Here is an 18,094-nt window from a genome sequence, read left to right on the forward strand (position 1 = left end):
TGCCAAATGCTGCTGGCCACTGGCAGCCCCCCTATAGCAGCTGTACCTGAGCTGGCGTATTCTGACAGAGGCTGGGGCAGCTGCAGAAATTTGGGGAAAGCCGATGTCTCCTGCAGCAGGGCTTCCCCAGGCACAATGAGAGTGTCCCTCCCTCCCCCTCATGCAGCTGAAGCTCTAGTCCCCACCAGCCCTTGCACCCCCCCCAGTATCCCCCACACCCCCTCCCCAGGTTCTGAGACAGGGTGCACCCAGGGGCCAGCACTGCCCCTCTGTAGCCCCATGTCTTCCCTCCCTCGCCCTCCAGAGCCCAGGGAAGGGCTCACCACCATCTCACGTGGTCCAGCAGCATGGTCACCATGGACAGCAGGCAGTGCTCCCTCCCCCCTCCACTCCTGGGCTGGGGCACTGGGTACCCCGCAGCAGTGTTGGGGTGCAGCCTCCACCCCTTCCCCATTCATGACACCAAGCCCTCGTTGGTTTCTGCCTCCGCAGTAGTTTATTGGGGTGGGAACCAGGAACCCTTGGCAGTGTGGGAAGCACCGTGGGGGTGCCACAGAGGGACCCCAAGAGCCAGAGCCCCGGCTCCTGTGGCAGGGACTGATTTCCAGCCTCACTAAAGCAGCAATGCAATACTGGAGAGCAACAGGCAATCCCAAACTCCAGTATTTACGTGCTGCTAGAGCACTGCTGACAGCTCTCCACGGCCTCCAGACCCCCCCTCTCTGCCCCAAACACAGGGCAAGGGTCCCCTGGCCGATCCTTTGCCAGGGAAAGGACTGAAGAGCAACAGCTGAGGGGCAGATACAGGACAGGACGTGGTCGTGCCCATGATGGAGAACAAAAAGGAGCTACAAGTCCTTCCTGCCTGCAGGGCCAGGCCAGACACACAAGCTCACAGGGGATGTATTTGTAGCTGTAAAGGATGTGCACAGTACAAGCACCAAGAGAACGTGTCTACACATACCTGAACTAATGAGATACATGGGAATGTGTTAGCTTCCACATCTATGATAACCAGAAGCTCACTTTCTTGTCTTATCCTTGAGGTAATGAGGCAGCCCAGAATGGTCTGTATCTCCTTGTCCCTACAAACCATGATGTGCTGCTACATCTCCTCAAAGCCCACTGAATGTTGATATTCCAAATGGTATTTTGAATAAATATATATATACGTAATTTTTTTAACCATGATAAAAGAACTGAAGAACACTCTACAGTGAAGATATTTAACATGCACGCATTACCATCAGAAGAGAGGGGTTTTTTTCTTTACAGGTGCTATCAGACAGTCTGTAACTGTAAGAGAACAAGCAGTTATACAGTGCAAACAAACCAGTTTCAGAAACAAGGTCAGAAATTAACCGTTCCCCCCAGCCCCAAACCACACCTAGTATTAGGTCCCGGCGAATAATACACTTTCAGATAGGAGATCTGCTGCTTTTGCTACTGTGAAGAGCCTGCAGACCCTTCCCAGCCCTTCCAACTGGTCTGTGAGGAAATACTACCTTGTACTTTCCTCTTAGGTGACGGTGAACATCAAGGATTTTTCAGAAGTCACAATGCTAATATTTCAGATAAATAAATCCAGATTCCAATAGTTGAAACCTGATAAGTTTTCCTTAAAATATTTTATTCACCTTAATCCGACTTTCGAGATACGTTAAAGAACCCTTATTTTTAAAAAGGTTAAACGATGCTTATTTACCATGTGAATGGACAAACTTTATACGACCAGAAATTAAAGATCTCTTGAACTTCATCATATTCCCTGCCTTTACCAGAGCAGAAAGCACCAGAGCAGGGCAGGGAGGGGCTGCAGCCCTGCAGAAGGTAGCTGCCAGTGGCACTTACACATCAGCCTGCTTGGGCTGCACAGGAGCCGTGCAAACAGACCGATACATTTTGTATTTCCTTCCAACCTTCCCCCCCACCCCCCCGCCACCAGCAGCTATGTGACAACTTCCTTCAATTCATTTTCTTAAAAAGCAGCATCCCAAAAAAACCTGAACAACATCAGAAATGTTGCCTTGGGTTCGAATTCTTGTGCCATCCCCCCCGTGCCCAACGCGCCACTGAGTCCTTGCCTCTTTAGCAAACTTAAAAATAGGAATTTCAAAAGCTCTTGTGACCCATGCCAAGTGATTTCAAATTTGACATCAAATATTTGCCAACAAAAAGGCAGTAAGTATATTTTCACTACTTCAGTGTCCTCAACACTGACAGCACCAGGGCCAACTCCCTAATGAGCAGCTGCTACTTGCTGCAAAGCAAACACGTACCCAGTGTCAAGCCTGTAGGAGCTAAATCAAAACACCACCCCCCATAATATTACCATTAATTACTTCTGTAACAATGTTTTACTTGACTGTACCAGTGCAATCTTATTTCTTTCATCTCTTCAAATGAATCCAAAAGAAAAAAGCACCAGCAAACACGTTCAGCTTTAGAATCCATTTTGATGGTGCTTGAGGTTCACATTTTAATTAATGTTTTTATATTTATATAAACCAGACTTTGGCTAGTTCAACACGGGCAAGAGCTCTCTTCAGTAAGGAGGACTTTTCAAATCAAGGGTTCAATACACCTCCAGCACAGAGGGAAACTCAACAGTCACACCAAGTATTGGGCAACTGGAAATTTCAGATAGGCAATGAAATATGTATCTGAGAAAATATGCATGTTCACGACATGACAGCATCAATATTTTATGCAATAGAAAGTTCCATGTTGGAATTATCCCATCTCCCACTTCAGCTTCTTTCAAACTCAGTTTGTGCTTTGGAAACTCAACTTTAAATCAGAAATTGGCAGCTGAACAGGTTAATTTGTGTTCACCTTAACATCTCCAAGGTATTACCTGCAGTACCCAAGAAAGGAAATGCATGTCAGAGGGACCTGCATTTACCCAGAGGGATGCAGATGCTGCAGGTATTTTGGAGCAGGTGGGACAACAAGCTTACCTTCCCAACTCACCTCTGAACACAGCCACATCAGCTCCACACGATCAGATCACTCCTTCAGTGGGAGCTACAAAGCAACAACAGAAAGGGTTTGAGAGGCGCTGGCAGAGACGGCCAACTCCAGGAGAGGGGACCAGGGCTGTTGGGCAGGTTGCCTTCCAAGGCACACACAGACAGGTGCAAGTATTTTTGAAATTAAAGGAAAGAATAAATGAAGTTTTCAACACCAGATTAACTACAGAGTAACTACATCCCTCCTCTCTCCATCCTCCCCATGCCTGTAGCTGGGGCTACCGGCACCGTTGGCTCAGAATGACTCTGGGCAGTGGCATCCAAGGCAGACTGGTAACCCCAAATTACAACCCAGGTGCTGTACAGCAAGGAGGGATGAGCCAGAAAAACCAGGAGCAACTCTGGGCAGGTGGGAAAAGCCATTGAGCACAACTATGGCCAGCACCTACCTCCCTGAAGCAGCAGCAAGAACAACTCCACTGATCCTAGCAGACCAGAAGCAAGGAAACATCTCAATTATGCTGGTTTTGGTGGTAAACCAGGCCCAAGACAGGAGGTAAGATGCAGAGAGGCTGTTTGGGGGTTGATGCTTTTGCGGTGGCACCACAAGTGCCCTGCCTCCTGTCAGGTAGAGGCAGCACCCCAGGAGCACCTTCAACTTCCAAGCAGCACTCCACTACAGCCAGGAACAGGGGTGTCCTGCTTACTGGTAACCACAAACACGAGAAGAACTTCCCCAAAAGCTCTGCCTCAATGCAAAAGCACTGCAACAGCCCTTCTGCTGCCAAGAGCTCCACGCCTGCAGTGTGTGCACCAGCTCTTTCTAGAAATAGAAACTTCTACCTGTCATCTACGTACGCCAGCCACCTACAGAGGTTTAATTAAATCCCCCAAATAACTGGGGAATTTGAACATGCAAAAAACCATTAATGCAATTCAAAAAACAATGCAACTTCTGCTTGCCAAAGTATATTGGGCAATTAAGTAAACAACACCCCCACCCTGCTCCAACCCCAAACACACACACAAAACCAAATCAAAATCCCTCTGAAATGCTGCATTCCCTTAAAATACAACCCTAGCCCTCCTCACTGACACTAACCAGAAAAAAAAAGAGAAGGGAAAAAATGTTAGAAGGAGCGCCATGGGAAAGGAAAAGAAATAAATACAGGAGCCCATGACAAGACAGATTTGCATACAGAGCCTTTACTGACCCACACACTTCAGAGCTAGGTGAGCTCAAAGACAAGTAAATATTAAGCATTTCCTATATATATAAAAAAAATCGTAACAAAAACCCCAGCTCTGCTATCCCAACAGTTTTCAGGAGACATGTACAAACAAAACCTGAAGTCATTGTTCTCATTTGAAACAATTAAACAAACAAAAAAAAGGCATTTATTATTTTACAAAAAGCATGAAGTAAATCTTCTCATTACAGCTGAAGGTCCCAGGCACTCATTAGCAAGGCAAAATCATGGTGACAAAACGAAAATAAGGGTGTGAGTAACACCACCAGGACACCTCATATCTGCCTGGCTCTGAAAAACCCCAACACTTTTGAATCAAAATCCTTTTGAACGATGAGGTTTAAACCAAAGTCACATCCGAATATTTACAGATGTGGCCAACAGCTGGGATCAGACCCGGCGCTTGATCGACAGCCACCACATGGCGCCAGCTCTGCCATTCCTGGCAGGAATTGCCTCGCAGAGCTGCCGAAGGAGAAGTGGCTGTGAGGGAGCCTGAGCAGTTGGACGTGGGAACCGCACACAGCCGAGTTACTTTCACTGGCGCAGCACCTACAGTGCATCACCTCATCACCCAAAATCGCTGCTCTGCCCAGCCAGGACTCACTCCTGGGAGAACAAAATAAACGCACAAGATGTATTTCCTCCCTGTTCTTGCTGAAGCCATGTGAGAGCAGGTTGTTCCTCAAGCACCTCACCAAAAATAAATTGTTTTTCCTCACTAACTCGCCCATGAAAGGGTCAGGGAGGCAGCACACAGTTCGTACAAAACCCACCACGTTTTCCCTCCAGCGTGGCGCACCTTCCCCGTGCTAAACCACACGCCGTCGATGCGCTCCTAGGTGGGGCCGAGCACCCGAAACCAAACTGCAGCTACAAAGGGCAGATTCAAACAACGCAAAAAATGAATTCGTTAACTTCACTCGACGTGAAACTCGAGCCCAGCGCTATTACCGGCAGGATCAGTTGTGTTTACCAAGGTGGGGGTGTTAGTGGGACGGGGAGCTACTGGCGCTCGGAAAGGCCTGTGGGACAAGACTTCAACTTACAGCACTCCAGAAAACCAGTAAAATCCACAGTAAAATTCCAGGATCCACAGTTTTTTCTCAACACTGCTGAGGTGAAAAAAAGTATGATGCTTTTCGTTACATCCCAGTTTTAGCACTGCCATCTCACCCAGTTCTAAGCAAGGGTGAGATCTGGAAGCCCAACTCCTATAAAGTTTATTTGTTAAGAACAGGGGAAAAAAATAAAAAACCTATTTCTTTTTTAGCGAGATGAACAATAATTCAAGACATAACAAGCACACTGACTTTTGTTTTTTCCTTTTTAGATTTGGGTCAGTTTGCCTGAAGCATTACTTAAAGCTCTCTCTTGTATTTCTCTCTTATAAACGTTTACTGCATTAGCAACTCAGTTTTACTGTATTTCCCACCAAAGTCGATTAACTAAATACAGACTTTCACAGTTGCTGGTGATTTCTTTGGATTTCTTCAACACAGAAGATGATGAAACTTGGCAGATGGTCCCTCACCTATACTTAACACGCATGTGACACACAAGCAAAATTTCTGGTTTTTGGGGGGAGCAATTAATGATTTAACCTCGGAGAACTCACTCTCCAAACGCAAAAAAATTGTCTTTATATACCCGATGCCCATATGGGAAAAATTCTGTATGTAGGATCAATCACAGAGGGAAAAGTCCCAGCGCTGTGCATGTTGCTCCATCACTGCACCTCACAGAGCGCTGCAAGGCTGCCCGGTGAAGCTGGCCCTTGCCAGGATATTCAAATTTCCTGTACAAAGCGAGCAACCAGCGAGGGGAAAAGGGAAAAAAAAGCTAAAGCTAGCTGCCAATTGGATTTTCTTTAACACTGTAAATTACTTCGGCGAATTATTCTTCGGTTACACTAGCTTTTTTTTTTTAATGTATAAAACTATTTTCTACGTGCGGGGGCGCGCAGACTCCGTGTAGGGCCGGCAGCCCGCGGGTCCCCGCGTTCGCTTTAAAAAAAAAGAGGGAAACGGGGAAGAAAAAAGAAAAAAAAAGGAAGAAAAAAAAAAAAAAAAAGAAGAAAAAAATCAACCCCGAGCCCCACCTGCGGGGGGCGGGCGCGGCTCAAAAGAAAAGAAAGATTTTAAAAAAATTATTAACAGTGAAGGGGGAAAAAAAAGAAAAAAAAAAAAAAAAAAAAAGCCGTGAGGAAAAGGCACCCGGGGGGTCGTCGGGGCGCCCCGCACCCACGTGGGAACCGGCCCCGGGCGCCGCTCCCGCACCCACGGCCGGGGGGGGCCCCGCCCGCCGCCCCCCGGGTCCCCCCCGCTGCCGCTGTCACCGCCCGCTGCGTCACGGCCCCCCCGAGCCCCCGGGGCCGCCTTTGTGCGCCGCGGGGCGGCTCCCCCCGGGCGGGCTGTCGGTGCTGCCGCGCTCCTCACCCCCCGCCCCAAAAAAGTTTTTTTAACATTGGGGGGGAGGTGAGGTTGGGCTTTTTCTTTTTTTAAGTTCTTTGCCCCCCTCGCCGCCCCCACCTCACCTAAGACTCCCCCGCAAAGTTTCGGCCGGGCCCGTGTCCGGCCGTGCCCCGCGGGGAGCGGCGCGACCCCGCCCACGGGGCAGCGGCGGGAGGGCGTCCCGGCGAGCCCCCCCCACGGCGCCCCGTCCCGCCTGTGCCCCCCGCGGGGCCGGGCCGGGCCGGGCCGTGCCGCCCGCAGCGGGGACAGGGCACGGGGGGCGCCGGCCGCCCCCCGCCGCGCCCCGGCCCCGCCGCCCAGCCCGCCCTCCCTCCTCACCTCCGAGTCCACTCGAAAATGGCGCCGAAACCGAAAAAACTTCGCAAATTTCATTGTAGGCGGCTGCAAAGGCTGCTGGGAGCGGGGGCGGCCGCAGCACCGCCCGCCGGGGCGGGCCGGGCCGGGCTGGGCGCGGCGCGGGGCGGGGCGGGGTGCGCGGGGCTGCCGGAGCGCCCGGCCGCCGGGGCACGGCCCGGTGTCGGCAGCGCCCTACGCCGGGCAGCGGCTGCGGGCAGCGCCGCGGGGAAGGACTCGCCTACCTCCGGTCCGGGGCCGTGAGCCGCGACCGCCGCGCCCCCGCAGCCGCCGAAAGCCGCGTGCGGAGAAGAAAGCCAATTAGGGAAAAAGTAAACAGATGTATGTAAAACACGAGAGCTGCACGGGAGCGGTGGGGACGCTCAGCACCGCCCTTCGTGCGAAACGGTTCGTTCCGCTGCCTCTTCCGTCCGGGGGTTTACGGTCTCTTATAACCCAGACGGAAAAGGGATGATGCTTTTCTAGCCCTGTTGGAGTAAAAGTTGATGTCTTGTTTCTCAGTGTGTGGCTCTGTCCATGCACGCACACGACATCAGAGTGAGACTTAAAATAGTTCTCTTTTTCCCTCATTACTGTGATACTAAGTTCTCCACAAACACTAACTCTCAGTCTGCGTTTCTCCGACCGGCGGACTTTCCCACGTCCGGCTGGCAGAGCCTTTTAACCTGCCCGGAGTCCCACAGGAGCAATGGGGGCAGGATTTCTGAGCCCACAGTGCACGTCCTGAGTGGGCAATGGCACGACGACATGCTCGCAGGGAGGACGGGCTGCTTGGAGACATGGTTTTCCAGAGACTTTTAAATGTGAAGAGTCAGAAGGTGGGAGAAGGGTGATTAGTGCCGGTGGGGAGCCTGGCAAACTGAGGCCTGGGAAAAGAGATGCTGAGGCAAAATGTTCCCTTCCAAAAGGAGAACCCATATCTGATGGTCAGAAACTTGCAGGTTTGTCATATTCATCATTGGAAGTGGTAAAAGCTGCCAAGTCTCTTGTTGGCCTTTGGTTGGTCTCTTGTGGGTTGGAATTCTTCCTGCAGTTTTTATTTCTACCCTCACAGCAAAAAAACCCCCAAACCCTGTTGCTAAATAATTGCTCTGTTCTCACAGGTGAGCAGCAAAGCTCAATTAATTCTGCTTTGTGATGTGCTTCTGATCCTCTGATGGAAACATGTAGGGGCAAAACACTTTTATTTTGCAACTTGCAAAGGCTGATAAGAGTGATGAAAACGGAAAAGCTTCACCACTGAGGGGGATTACAGCCACACGCTTTTTCCACTCAAGATCTTAGAGATGAGCTGATGGCTGCTGCTTTTCATTTAGAAGGGTTTTTCCCCCTCTTTTGAAAGAAACACAATCACTACCAAGTATTCTAGAGGGACTTCATCTTTAAACAAATAATGTTTTTCTTGTTGGGTGTGCACTATTATTTTCTTAATTATTCCTGGATTTCTGCCTGTTCCACCAAGAGTTTTCTCAGATGGCAGAAACAATTGGTCCTTTTTTATTACACTAATAGCAAAAAGTATCCCTAATAAAAAGACCCTGTACATCCCATAAACTCAAATGGGACACATTTTGCCAACAATCACACCTCTTCATTGAGGCATCATATATGCTGCTTTTTAAAAACTTTTTTTCCACATTACTATTGTTTACTACTCAACCTCACTGGCTGGCTAAGTCTTGGTGCCAAAATGAAAAGAATCGAGTAATTTATTTAGCACCAGAGCCCTCCCACTCACCCGTAGCATGAATGTTGAGATCTCAGCAGATGTGGTAGGGAATGAATGGGCAAAGAGATTCACCTACACAGAATCACATCTACTTGTGGGTGGCCTCTAATTAATTTGGCTTCGAGGCTCCACTGAAAGGTAGATGGGTTAGGAAGTCTGGCCAGGAGTAATCTGGTTGAATCATACCTATTCTGTGGAGAACTTCATTGTGTAGCTGCGTCTGACTCCCACCCTTGTGAGAATTAATTAAAAATAAAATTTTTAAAAAAGCGCCCCACACTTATTGGAAGTCAAATATAAATGTCAGCATTTCAGATGAAATGGTATCCTGGGAGGCTCCTGCACATTTAATCAGCTGGTTGCACCATGTATATCATGGCCTCAAAAGCTGCAGTGAGAACCACGAAAGGCACTGGCTTAACATCAGCAAAAGTGTTTGCCAAGCTTGGATTATGTCACTGCTTTATGATCTTGCTTTGTAAAGGGAGAATACTCTTGGGGAGAAAGGACTCGGTATGCTGGATCTCCAGCGAGAGCAAGGAATGAATGCTGCTCCCAGAGACTGGGGGGAGGGCGAGGGATTCTGTTTGCTGGGTTGTTTTTGCAGATGGATGCTGTAGGTTGCTGCTGCCAAGCAGAGATGCGCCCCACGGATCACTGGGGCTGAAAGCAAAAAGCTCAAAATACCCCAGCAGAGCTGTTTGCTGCTTGCCCTCCCACGGGCACACATGCGGAGGCCCTGTTGAGTCCTGTTTGTCTCTGGGCACTGCCATCATACTCCAGGGAATGTGAGAATGCTCTGAGGACCCCTGACTTCCCTTGCCTTGGGAGACAGACACCCAGCAAGCCTGGGGCTCATCAGATGCTCAGAATGTGTTGCCCTTGCAGAGGTGGCAGACATGGAATTGGCTAAAATAATAAGCATCCCGCACCACGCGTCTGAAATGTGGCCTGCTGAGATGCTTCTGTTCCCTGTCACAGGGGTGAGCTGTGGCCACTCCTTCCGTGCTGCAGGCTGTTGGTAAAGGCAGGAAACTCTTTGAGAAGACCAATTGTCTTTCCCCAGCACCAGCCCAAATGCTGGACTTCCATCTGCTTCTGCAAGTTCAAGGAATACAAAGAAAAAAGCTTGGAGGTTACATGCTCTTTGAGGAGGGCTGTTGGTGGGACAAATGACATTGGACAGGACAAATAGCTGAAGGGAAGCACCTCTTCAAAAGCAGCCTCCGGGATCTGAGAGCTGTGCTGCCCATGCTGCCCTTGCTTTCCTGTTGCAGCAAGAGCCTCATGCAGCCCCCAGTCCCCGCCTGCCTTGCTGTTGGAGCATCCTGCCCAGCCTGGAAACTTTCCACTGCTGCTGGGCTAAATAATTGTGCTGCTTCTGGAGGAGTGTCTGGCCAGCCCCTAACTGCATCCTAACACTGCGCTTAGCATGGGAAAGGGAGTCCCTGCAGAGTGTCTGCAGAGGCTCTGTAGGGCACAGGGAGTGCAGGTGGGCAGCCTGGGGTGCCTGGGACAGTGGAAATTACCAGGTGTGGGTACACATGGCCACAGCACCTTGTGTTTCCCAATGAAGAAAAGAGGGTTCCTGGTGTGCAAGATGGGGACCAGGGTCTTTTCTTTATTGCACTACCCCTCCAGCACAGTGAACTGCCTGTCTTGTGCTCTGACTTCTGTACTGACCTTTCTCCAGCCTTTCAGTCCCTTGTGACCAGACTGAACAGTGGGTTAGTGCTTGGTTTCTTTCCATGTCTCCTTCATCTGCCCTTGTTCCATTGCCTGGCGTTCCGCAATTTCCACAGCTCTGCGTGTGGTTTGACAGTCCCAGCCTTGGCTTCCTGGTCACCCTCAGTGCTTGCAGCCCCTCAGCCACTCCGCCATGTGGAAAATGGGTGTGGTGGCCATGCCGGCGGGTTTTTGGCAGCGTCTCCTCCCTTCCCTTGGCTCAAAGAGTGCCCGGAGCGTAGCACTGTCTGGACGGGGATTTTACTACCCGCCATCCAGCCTGCCCGTGCAGCCTTGTCATTGCAATTTGTCACACTTATATGGTGTGTGTCGAGGATCTCACCGAGGGCCCATTTGCCCTCACTCCTCGTCTGGCGCGAGGGGCGGCCGGGCCTTGCCGGGCCCACACGTGGCAATGCCGGGGCCTGCGCTCTGCTCTCAAGGTGTGAATCAGCAGCCTCCTTTCTTTTGCTAGAGGGGGGGTTGTTTTTGTAGAAAATATCTGTTTTTTATTGAAACACTAATTTTAGAGGGTCTTTTTGTTGTTTGGAGATGGAAACCTTCAGCAGAGACACCAGCTCCCCAGCCCTCCCCTCCTCGCCTTTGCAGTTATTTGCTGTCTTTATTTACTGAAAAATTTGCTGTATTGCCTGACATTTTTCGGTTATCAAAATATTTTGATTATGTGCAGGGGAGGGGGTGGGTTGATAGCACGGCCAATGTCTCGATAGAAAACTGCCTGTAAAACATTCTAACTAAATTCATGGCGGGGAAGAGTGAGATACTCCAGCCTGTCCCAGGCAAGCCCTTGGCACTGCTGCTGTGACCTGGCTGTTCAGAGCCTGGGGTCAGCTCAGAACCATTTGCTTGTGTATTTCTGGCCCTTCTGTGGGCTCTCCCCATGGATGCATCAACTACAGCAAGCACGGAAAGGAGGGCAGGGGAGAAGATGCTGCTGCAGGATCACATCCCAAAAGCACTGCCCAGGTTTTCCCGTGGAGTCTGAGAGGGGATAGAGGCAGGATACAAAAATCAGAACTCAAAGGGGTGGGTGGGAAGTTGCATATCAGGGTCACTCCAGAGAGGGCTGAAGCACTTCCCGCTTTTTTCTCTCTGGCAGAAATGTTGTCTTTGTGAGATGACCACCAGTCCATTGGCTGGGGAGATGTCTGCTGACTCTGTCCTTGAGCAAATGCCATCAGCAGAAGATGTCCCAACTCATGAGTGAAGAGCTGCTCGCATCTTGAAAGCAATTTTTGCTTTTTGATTTGAAATAGAATTGAGAAATTATCTGTTACAGCTGCTCTCCAGCTTCTGCACACAAAAGTGTTTACAATTTTGAAGATCAATATTTATTGGCACACAATAATTTTGTTCCTGTGAGTGCTCTGTATCTAAACAATCTCCTCTGACTTCCCCAAAGCCAGTACACTTAAAACTTTTTCTGATTTGTGTTACCAAACCTGCAATTTGTCATTGATACAGTATTCTGTCAGAAGTGCAGTGCTGTGGGCATGTACATATAAATATTGTTCTCTCTTGGCAAAGCCAAATGTCATGATAGGATAATGTGTTATTTAATACAGAGCTGTAGATTAGACAAGGGCATTTGCAATACAAACCAGTCCCAACATCAGACAGTTCAAAAGTTACTGTTATGCTGATACTGTAGGAAAGCTGATATTTCTAGCTGGCCATTTTATGTATTTGCTCCGTGACCATCCCATGGACCTCTGCCATATGACACATTAAATTATACTGTCCAAGAGTCATTTTGTACAATTCAAGGCAATATCCCCAGGAGGAGCCCCTTAGACGCACAGAGTCTGAAATGGCCAGTTAGTGGTTGTCTTTAGATGCCCTTGGCCCTCCTCCCAGGAAAGAAGATCTGGCTCCTGGCTTTTTACCTGGAAGATGTATTCATTCCTAAAGGCCTGCTCCTAGAATAGTCCAAAGAAAACCCAAGCAGTGAAGTTGTGCATTTCAGAGAGGTGGGCTGGGCTCATGCAAGACAGGAACAAGAGTCCAAATGCTGGAGAGAGCCCAGCACATCGGTCCCAAGCCCTCTGACTACTGGCATTTCCCTGGTTTCCCCACCCTGGGATGGAATGGAAAGGCTTTGGGAAGTGTCATGCAGCACTGTGGCTCTCCAGCCCAAGACCAATTGCTTTGGTGGCTCTTAAACCACCGCTTAGAGAAAGTTTATCTCAGGAGGCTTTTGAGGGACCCAGCTCCCACAGAGATTTTGATTGCTTTTGAAAATCCTGAGTTTTGTTGATGACACTCCTGGAAACTGACATTTTTCTGAACGGAAGTGCTGCTTTCTAATAGGGCCTTTTTGAGCTGGGATAACCATTTTGTGCTGATCCCAGCTGCTTGTGCTGTGTTCCAGGGGGGGAGGGAAATCATGGCACTGGGTGTGAAGGTTGGCTGTGCTCCAGTCATCCTATTAGCAGTGTTTTAACAGGAAGACAAGCATTGCTCCTGGGGATATACATTAATTAAGTTTCTGTATGGTCAGGACACAATATACCTTTACACAAGCTTTTTACCCTAAATTACTCAGGTTTTTTTAATTACTCAATTACCTTGAGTTGCACCTGCTGTACAACAGAGTGTTTTTCACTCTGAGGAGCAGGCTGAAAAATTGTTGCTCATACCCTGCCATCGATGCTGACAGAGCTCACAGGGAGGCACTTTGTTCATATCTTCCTTTCTTTTATGTGCTTTTTGTCTCATGGTGCCTCCAACTAGCATGGAGATTTTGGGGGTGAATTCCAAAGTTCTGAAATTTAAAGCCATGCAGGATCTGACTTTCTGTGTAGAACTGCAGGTTTACACCAGGAATTAATTTAGCAATTCAAAGTGTGAAAGCAACATCGAAACAGGCTTCAAATGGTGTTTCTCATACTGTCCTGGGCGCAAGGAGATGTTGTGTGAGGAGGATGCCAATGTTGGCACCACACACTGCTTTGCAAATTCACACACAATTGTGCCTTCTGGGACAGACACTTAGATGGGCAATTAGCTGCCACATCTGGCCCAATTCCAGTGAAATCTGTTAAGAGTTTTATGCTTGCCATGGAAAATGCAAACTGTAGCATTATTTGTAGAGAAAGAGGTAGTATTTTTACATATGTGTGTGTCTGTGTCTGTGTGTGTGTGTTTCACATCATCACTGGATATTGTCACTTGAAAGCTGCAATCACCCCTGGGGCTTCCCATGCCTTGGTGTGTCTGTACCTGTGACTCATCCTGGCTTGTGTGACAGTGCGGGTCTCCTGAGCACTGTGTGCCGGGGAAGGATGCAACTGCCTGGGGAGATATAGGAAAGTCCTGCGCTGCACCCAGTCAAGGGGCAGCCAGCAGTGCCTTGTGATGCCCAGACACCAGGCCCCATCGCCTCAGAAATCCACTGCAGGGATGCCTGTAAGTGCTGGGAAAGGTGAGAGAGGAGAAAAAGTGTGATAAAGGGAAGCGGCAGCAAAACCAGTCTAGCCCAAAAGGCAGAACGCCAAAATGAGACCACCCAGAATACATCTAATTAGTACTTTTCCTAAATTAGTGCTTCTCTCTGCTCGTCTTTCATTAATTTTTCTCCTTCATGAAATGTCAAGTCTAGTGGGTATGATAAAGCTGTCATGGGGGAGCAGGGGAGGATGTGCAGGCAGTGAGTGGGCAGCGCCTCCAGGCTGCCCTCAGGATGGGGTGCAGGATCATGCCCCTTGCCAGCCCCAAAGCCTGCCTTGCTGGGAATGGTACTGGTGGGGGGAACTCAACCAGGTGCGAAGGGACAGAGCAGAGCTCCCTGCAGAAATGCATATCTACATCTGAACACTGCATGGTGGAATCCCCGTCCAACCTGAGAGCTCCACAGCTTGAAAAGTGTGTGCAATTACATTTGCTCAGTATTATTTATTTCAGTGGGTGCTGAAAACTGCAAAAAAAATCTTTTAATGGAGAGGGCATGAAGAGTGTCTTGTGGGGCAGCTCCTGTTGCTGTGCCCCTACTGCAGCCCAGGAGAAAGGTGGGAGACCCACACCTGCATGGCAGTCATCGGCTTCCAGGATCAGCTCAGCCCTTCCCAGGAAGCCCATCATCCCGGAAAACACGTGTATTGTATGGTCCTGAGTGTCCCAGCTTCATGGGAGCATGCCAAGGGGGCAGGAGACACAGAAACCCAGCAGAGAAGGGCTGAGTAACCAACAGCGGGAAGCCAAGGAGGAAAGCAAGGTGACCTGCCTTTTGTTTTGCAGACTGATTTGTGATTTGGGAGAGCTGATGATGAGACAGGCTACTGAAGCTGCTGCCTTTAGTTTAGTATTTTGCACTGACTACATCTAACAAAGTATTCTAATAAAAGAAAATATTTCTCAAATTTGCTTCTGGGAAAAAAAATCTACATTTCTGTATTCCTTGCAGGAAAGAAATCCAATTCTGTTTGCAAGAAAGAGAAATTTCATCCTCTTTGTGAAAATGCCTAACTGTAAAGAGGCAGAAGAAAAAGCCCAAATTAGTTTCATGATGTCAGTAAATGATACCATGAATTGGGAAATCGATGAGTTTCACTGAAACCAGTCACGGTTTCCGTCTCCCTCTGCCTCCCATCTGCTACAAAACACTTAGTTCAGTCTTGAGCCTGGAGCATTGCAGAGGTAGCTAAATATTTCCACATCTGGTTTGGGCAAGATTTGGAAAATTAATTTTGCTGCAGAATTAACAAGCAAATGGAGCTTATGTATGCCTCTCAGGATATGGCAATGTATTGTAGATTTTCTCCTCAAGCATATTTGTGCCAGACTGCCTCACTTGGTGTTGCCTACTTATCTGTTCCTCAGAGAGGAAAGTTTGCTGCCTCCCTGAAAGATAACAGGGCTATTCTAAACCATAGGAAAACTTTTACTCTTTCATTTTAGCAGCCTCTGGTTGGGAGGGTTTCACCATGTGAGCCCTGATTTTTCTATGCTCTCACTTACTCTGCCTTTGTGGTTTCATGCACTGGAAGGATATCAGGTGTGCATGATACCAAGGAGAATTAACATGGGAGACAGCTACATGTGTTTAACTGCTTGTTTGCACCCAGAAAAATGCTCTCAGGAAGCAGAGGAATCGGTTTTGAAAGATGAGGGATTTTTCTACGGAATATATTTTACCTAAAGGTTTGTACAAAGTGAAAGGGTCAATGACGATGCTTCACCTGGAGAATGCCCCGTGCTGTAGAACACCAGTCGTGCCTGTCTGGTCCTCTATGGCTCTGCAGCAGTGAGTCAGATGTGGAGTTTCACCTCCTCTCAGGCAAGGACCAACCTGCAAAATGCAGAAGCAGCTGGTTCCTTTTAGCAGCACTGCTGGGGGTCACAGTGAGTGCCTGCACTGACAGGTGGCTGTTCCCTGCCAGTGGCACCAGTTCAGAGCAGGACACCCTAAGGGGACTTGTGATGTGAGCTGGTGGTTAGATGGGAGTAGCCCTGTGATGTGCAGAAACCAACTGTGAGCTCTGCACAAGGAGAAATATCTGCGGGGCATCACCCAGTACTTGCAGCTCGTGTTGGCAGAAGCAGTAGCAGCTCCCCCTAAAAGGGCTTCAACAGAGTGCCCCGTGGGCAGACAGGTGCCTTGGGGCTGGGGGAAAGCAGCAGCTCATGGTGTTGGTCACCCCTGGAAACCAGCTGCATCAGTGGAAGGTATTGAGACCTACTGAAACTGCTGTACGGGTTTTGTTTTCTCCAGCAGTCACAGTTTACAAACTGGAGTCAGCACTCACCTCCTCTCTGCTGCCTCTGCTGTCCCCCCGGGAGGGCAGTGGGCAGGGAGCCACCATGCTCAGGAAGAGCCTTTGTTGCAGGGCTCAGCCATTGAATTCAGTGACTTTCAGAGAACCCCACACTTATTTTAAAGATTTATTGTTTGCTCTGGAAAGCAGCTCTCAAATACCAAGTCTGCACCCCCTGAACAGCAACATGCGCTGTTGGGAGCTGCCGGGTTGCCTGTTTCCCGCAGAGAAGGCTGGACTTGGACACTGCATCAAGTTGCCTGGATTTTGGGGATGGTGATGGCAGACACCAGAGTGAAGCATGTGCCCAGCACAGCCTCCTCAGTCAGTGATGTACAGTGGGTCACTGTGGCTACCAGAGTGCAGTGGCAGTGCTGGTCAGGAGGAGAAGGCTGTGTGAGAAGGCTAACAGCATTCTTTTTGTTGTTCAATTTACATCCTCTTCCTTCCCCCTTGCTTTGGAGCTCCCTTTCATGCTGGGCTGCTCCTGGGGCATGAGTTTTAGCTTGCTTGGGGCAGATATTTCCTCCTCTGCTAAGCAGTAACTTCTGTCTGAGTCCCAAGAACATCAGGATCATGACTACACCATGGCAGTGAGTGGGGCAGCTGCACATCACTGCATGGACATGGATGGGATGGGGACACAGCACTTGGACCTGGGAGGGCTGGCTGTGCAGCAGCCTCCTGTGCTGGGTCACTCTCTGAGGTGTGTGGTTGAGATGAGGCAGCCTGAGCCATAACCGAGTTAATATGGGGCCTTGGAGAAGGTGTCTTGGCAGCTGCCACTTGCTCCGTGCAGAGAGTAGCTCCCCCACCTCTGTCCCTTGTTGGCAATAACCACTAGAAAGCAGCCTTAAAACAACAACCAGCTTTCTAATAAAGCTGGCAAGTTATGCTGAGACAGAAAGCACAGGAGAACCCCATGCAGTCCTGGAGCACAGCCTGCAAACCAGACCTTGCAGCACGATATCCTGTCCCGATTTGGTGTGTTCTTGTCTCCTTCAGCAGACCAGTGTCTGGTGGCCACTGTGCCGAGCTGCAGCCTTTGCTCCGTGCTGGTGTCGTCCATCTCTGCTGCTGGCAGGTTGGTGTCCAGCTGTACCTGTGCAATGTCAGAGTGGGGCACGTCACCTCTGACAGTGGTGCCACCAACAGTGCAAGCTGTGGAGGTGTTGGTGCAAAAAGCTACCCAGTGCGTTGGTACAAAACTGGGCTGATAAATCCAGTGTCCTCTCTGTTTAACTTTAATACGGGGATCGCTGCAGCCCCCGTCCAGTCTTTGCCATGGTCTTCATAGCCATGTCTTGCAGTATGACTCCCGAGAGCATGTTTTAAAGTTTTTGTTTGGGACGTGCTTATCTCGTCTGGATGCTGGCACGCCCTGCTTGGAGCAGTCCCAGCAGCACCGACTGTCCGGCTGGCACTGCGACCTCTCCTTCGCTGCAGGCTGGCTCGGCGACACGCTTACGGTGCTGCTGCTCCTGGGGAGCACAGGGGGAAGCATAAGGGCTGGGAGTGCCGCGCACAGCGGAATCTGTGCGGGAGCGGCGCGAGAGCGGTGCGGGAATGGTGCGGGAGAGGTGTGGGGCAGTGCGGGAACGGCGCCGGGCGGAGGACCAGCAGAGGGAGCACAAGAGTGCAAAAATCCCACCAGGAAGCCGGGGGAACAAGGGCTTCGGCTGCGCTGGTGTGCGCTGGTGCGCGCTGGTGCAGTGTGAGCCCCGCGGCTGCTGTGTCTTGCGGGGGAGACCCTGCTGCCCCATCCCACAGCCGCAGGGATCCCCGCAGAGACCAGTGGGGAAAGGTCCGGGTGTCG

At 49.8% G+C, this 18,094-nt stretch overlaps 1 long non-coding RNA gene across 1 annotated transcript; it reads right to left on the bottom strand.

Annotated features, from left to right (window-relative positions):
• Positions 1 to 1,967: 1,967 nt before the first annotated feature.
• Positions 1,968 to 7,081, bottom strand: LOC136288650 (uncharacterized). The gene is made up of 3 exons (XR_010720546.1): positions 7,015 to 7,081; positions 2,974 to 3,027; positions 1,968 to 2,857 (listed from the first exon to the last, which is right to left on the bottom strand). It is a non-coding gene; the product is annotated as an uncharacterized lncRNA (long non-coding RNA).
• Positions 7,082 to 18,094: the final 11,013 nt, after the last annotated feature.

This window comes from Chamaea fasciata, unplaced genomic scaffold, assembly GCF_029207755.1.
Source record: "Chamaea fasciata isolate MVZ Bird 193981 ecotype frontalis unplaced genomic scaffold, bChaFas1.0.hap1 SCAF_4, whole genome shotgun sequence".
Classification (NCBI taxonomy): Eukaryota; Metazoa; Chordata; class Aves; order Passeriformes; family Sylviidae; genus Chamaea; species Chamaea fasciata.